The sequence below is a fragment of the Condylostylus longicornis genome, unplaced genomic scaffold (assembly GCF_029603195.1).
Source record: "Condylostylus longicornis isolate FDR11 unplaced genomic scaffold, ASM2960319v2 ptg000022l, whole genome shotgun sequence".
NCBI classification, from domain to species: Eukaryota; Metazoa; Arthropoda; class Insecta; order Diptera; family Dolichopodidae; genus Condylostylus; species Condylostylus longicornis.
Genome location: NW_026577991.1, coordinates 881,413 through 887,412, shown reverse-complemented (window position 1 = coordinate 887,412; position 6,000 = coordinate 881,413).

The window sequence follows — 6,000 nt, the reverse complement described above, 5'->3', positions numbered from 1 at the left end:
TTTTTGATAGTACAGTACGTTCCAGGCAGATGTTTTTTTATAATTTAATGCTTTAGGATGAAAACTGCGTTCCGGACAGGCTTTCCAATTTAAAAATGTTTGCATACAAACTGCGTTCAAAGCAGGTCTGTGGAAGTTTAAGGCAAGAAGAAGTTTTGTTTTCTTTTCTACAACTAACCTTGTTAACTAAATCTTGACTAAATTTAAGAATTCGTCTTATTTATGTAGGTGTTTTTTTAGTTTTTGGTTATTTAAAGCAATTAAACAACCTTTTTAATTTTTTTGTTGCTTTATGAAAAAATCTGATATGTATAAATTCCGCCGTTTTTTTTTTTTGTAATGACGCCCGACTCTTTTTTAAAGAAACAAAGAAATTCAAGACTATAAAAATTAGTTCTGTTTTCTACTTTCATCTACACACAGCACTTTAAATATTTATAAGTGTATTTACAATTTTATACACCAAAAATAATAAATATAGTCGCAGTTTTACATATTCATAATTGTATTTACTTATTATATTATATACATACATATACATATATATCAAATAGTGTACATAATATTTTAATAAAATATTTTTAGTTTCATTTCTTTTCCACTTTCTCCTTATACTTTTTTTTTTAATTTTTAATTATAATTTAATTCCTTTTCCATTTTTTAATAAAAATATGCACTTATATACAAATATATATATATATATATATATATCTATCTATGTATGCATTGCATGGAATTGTGTGTATGTAAATATTTTTGTTATGTAATGTAGAAATATAAATAAATATGTACCTATACATAAAGTCATACAATGTTCAGTACCTAAAAAGAAAAAAATATATATAAAAAGAAATTAAAATAAATTTGAATTTATAAAATGTTTTAAATATAAAAAATTATATAAATTGTAGAAAAGTTAAAAAGGAAAATGCAAACAAAACAAAAAAGAAAATATGCAAAAGTCGAGGGAAATGTTAAGACACAATTGAAAAAAAAAACGAAAAACAGTAAAATGTATAAAGACAAAGAAAAAAAATCGCAAGTGAATCTACATATCAACACAAAAAAAAAAAAAACAATTCACCATTATTCCATAAAACTATATGGAAGCACTTTCTTCTCTAAAGATCTTATAATGCTTATTATAGATCTTATAATTCTAAATTCATGACTTTAACTCTTAATACAGCAATTTTTTATGATTTTACGTATGCAATCTCATTATACTGTTCATAAATATCAAAGAGTACAACAATATGTTTGGCAGTGCTTCTTTTTCGATATTTCATTTGACAATTTACGATATACTAATTTACGATATAAAAGTTTACGATATGTACAGCTTGTTTTTCAGTTCTGCATTTTAGATATTTTATTAATTAACTTAATTTAATTTACGATATATTGAAAATTTACGATATATCGAATATGTTATCGATTTCCTTCATATTATCGAATTCATTTAAATATTTTTATGGGGCTGTAAGCGTGCAATTTTAATTCATTGCATACCTTACCTTTAACCGTATTGAGAACAGAATTTGAATAATTTTTGTATAATTAATGGATACAGATTTTTATAACACCACTTCATTATTAAAATATCAAAATAAAAAAAATAATGAAAATAAATCGGAAAAAACTTAAAATGATTTAATTTAATTGTTTTCAACATTTTCTGTAATTTAAATTTTATATTAAAATTGAGAAGGCAAAAAAAAAGAAAGAAAATTAAAACGAACTAATGAGTAAGAATAAAAATTCAATTATTTTTTTGTTAGACATATACATACAAAATGAAGCCGCTTGAATATGAAAAGGACCTTGCTAAGTCTTTGTACAGTACAAGCACACATACTATACATTTTATACGCGATGAAAACTTAAGAATTACTTAGAAAAAATTTAAAACTAATTTAAAACATTGTAGCCATCTGCTTTTTTTTTTATTTTATTTTTCTTTGTTTTTCATATTCCATATTTTTGTTTTTTGCTGCCTGGAATTCTTGTTTTTCGTTTTCTTATAATTTTCATTATATTTTCCATGACGTTTCCCTTGAATATTTTTTGTTCTCTTCCTTTTTCCTTTTTCCCTCTATATATTTTTATTGTTATTCATTAGAATTTTCCCCGTTATTTTTTTTTAATATCGTATTTTATATTTTCTTTAAAATAAAAAAAAAGGACATTTTTTTTCTGGTTTTTTTTTCTTTTTTTATTACATTAGAATGCAAAGTTTATAATATAGAAAAAAAGGAGAATACTTTAATGAATTATGAGAAAACAGTTTGATTTGCATCGTAAAGCTATGAATTTCTAATCAGATGAATTAAAAATAATATAATAAAAAAAATTGAAAATTGAGAATTGAAAATTTAAATAATATTTTGCGAGAATTTTTTTCTTATTTATTTTCTTTCCTGTATTTTAAAATAGAAAAAAAATTGAATATTTTAAATATATTATTCAAGTAAATGAATAAAAAATTAAATTTATAATTATTATTATTATTGCGGGGGAAATTGTATACTGTACGAGTATACATTGTTATACATGAGAATAAAAACTGCACTACAAGTTGTCTTTGATTCTTGAAGAATCTTTTTTGTTTTTGTAAATTGTGAATCGTTTTTATTTGTAAGAAGTCGAATGGATTTTAGAAAAAATATGTTTAAAATATTATATAAGAATAATATAATTTTTTGTATAATTTACTCTCAATCCGAAATTAGAAAATGAAAAGTTCATATAGAAGAATTTTAAAAAAAAATCTCAAAATTGTCTGGTTTAAACTCAAAAGTCATGTTAGTATTGTGAGATTTCTACATAACGAACATCCGAAATACTAGAGAATTACGAAAATTTTCATTTTAACAAAGAATTGTAGTTTCATCCTGCTACATTTTAATCATTACACAAATTTTTTATTTTAAACTTTTAAAATTTTTTTAATATGCGAATAAAGCAATTAATTGTTCAATATGTACATCTGCATTTTATATATATACATTGTATGTAATACAAAATTTTTAATAGATACTAAATAGACATGACATAAAATTAAAAGAAATGTATTTAATTTTACATTTTAAAATTATTGTAAATTTTAGTACTAAAGTCATGTAAAAATTCACTTGTAATTTATAATTAATGCAATTATTAACTAAAAAAATTATAAAAAAAATTAAAATAAACATAATTTAACACTTAAAAGAATAATATTTTTTAGATGACATTTTAACGTGTTTAATTTTATTGGAAATTATTTTCAAATTAGTAAAATATTAAAATAATTTATTTAAAATTGAAAATGAAAAAAATTAAATGTAATCTTTCAAATAATAAAACATACACATAAATAAATTTAACCCAATATATCAATTGATGGCTAGTACAACAGTGGAACAACTCAAACAAAACTTGTTCTTCTTACAAAAATATTAGCTTAAGAAAATTTACTTTTTTCATAAAGAACAATTTAAAAATTAAAATTCGAAATATTTCAAGTAATATTCAAGAATTCCTTCTAAAAATTTCAACAAAATTAAAAATCTTCTTAGAAATTAATTTTCTTCATAAACACACGTTATACGATCTTCCTTCCTTCTCATATTCAACTATATTTTCATTGACACCATAATTTTAAATTTAAATAATTATTTTTTTTTTCATATATGTATAAAAATTTTTGCAAATTAACTTTATTCACTGGTTAATTGTTTTTTTTTCTTTATTTTGCATTTGCCTTTTTATAGCACATCTTAAAATTCAACTTAATCTAAAGTGGCACTACATAGTGTATATAATAAATAAAGCGTTTCCATATAAAAGCATGCCATTTATTTAAACATTTTCTAAATGGTTATTCATTTTATATTATTATTGTTGTTTTTTTTTACATTAGTCTAGTATCATCTTAAGTGAAGAGAAGAAACCAAAATATTAACTATTTAAAATTATTCAGATATGAATAAGCGAGCAGCATCCAGGAAAATTACCACAAGCTCTTTTAATACTATACCAACTACATATGATATACATAAATATACGTACATATATATGATATGTGGAAAAGTTTTCTATACTATATGCACACAATATTAAAGTATCTTATTTAAAAATTACTATAGATATGAAATTCACATTCCTATATCTATGTTATGTATATGTAGACATATACACATACATACATGCCTCATATACATATCTTTATTTCTTAGAATTTCAAGTTTATTACACACTTATAATGTGTGCATGAATATAATCTTATGCATTCTAATGTATATACGTATATAAGCATTTCAACATAAATGTTATACATATATAACGATATAAATCATATATAGGACACCTTTTTGGTGGGATATACTCCATGATTATATGAACATTATTAAGGGGAAATTCAATGGATGTGAAAAAAAGATTTTTTCATTTTTATTTCACTTATATTCGCTCTTCCTTATTTTAGTATAATGGTATAACATTTTTTTTTTACTTTTAATGTTAATATTCTTTCAGGGATGTTATTTGATTCTTTAGTACAATTGCAAAATTTTTGGTACTTGTGAAGGATATTGTTATTTGTTTATGTATTGGTTTTTTTAGCTTGCAATCCAACAAATAAATTTACAACTTCCTTAAAATCGAAGTTATGGTTTAAAATAATGCTTGACACCCAAGTTATTTGTAATTTCCGAAACGAGTTGCATTTTTCAAAAATTTGGCGTACGAAAATTTTATAAGCTTACCGAAGTTGTCTGAAACACGTAGTAAAATCAATTCTAACTTAATTAATAATGAATATGAAGTCCTTTAAACAAATAATATTTTTTATTTTTTATCTTCACCACTTGATTTCACCTCTGTTTTTATGAAATTACATACATACACTCATATATTTAGCGTTATATTAACATATAATAGAAAATCTGAGAGGATAAACTAACTATAGACTGAAAAAATGTATATAGTTACACAAAAATATAAGTGTATGCAAAATAATATTGTTAACGAACATACAAAGTTCATATGTATGGATATGTATATATATAAATGTATGCACAATATTATGGGAATTACCTAATGCAAAAGTAAAGTGTCTGGAAGCTGTCTCGCCTTAACATTTTCATCATAATATAATATATTAATATCTTAATATAAATTTACAAGCACGAACATCATATATACATATATATATATATATATACATGCATAGTTGAAATGTTAAGCTAATATAGATAATGACGATGACAAAAGATTATAATAGTGTTGATGATAATTATGCTAATGTTAAATTCTACATATATAAATATTTGCATATTTGTACATAAAAAACACACATATGCATATTACATATACGAATATAAAAGTGAAATTAGAACATTAATAATATTAAATTATGTATATGTCTAGATATCTAGATCTAGATACATACATATGTATAGTAATTGCATGTTATATTACATAATTTGATATGCAGTTCGTAATCGCTTATAAAGAACAACAATATTAAATTTTAAAGGTCAAATTAATTAAACAACAATATGGGTACACAATAATCTAAGAATATAGAAACTATTTGACTTTATAGCGCTGGATGCATATTGTGCAGTCATTCGTTAACCGCCATGACAATAATTCAATATTTCGGATATCATTCCGAAAATTCCGAATTTTTCGTGCATTTTCTTTTTTCGAATGAGAACGTAAATTTCACAATACAATAAAAATTTGTCTTAAAACGAAACTGAAAATTTTGATATACATATTTCAATAAATTATTTTTAATATTTAATTGATGTTATTTAATTTATCAACATTATGTATTCTTGTTATTTTGCCAATTCTTTTTAATATAGCAATATTGTTGAAGTAACAACAACAATAACAACTTTTATATATAGTAGTTATATAGTAACGTCAACTTACATTTTCATTTATTATTAGTAATTTTAATTCAAATCATTTCCTTTATTCCGATGTTTTATAATTTTCTCTACA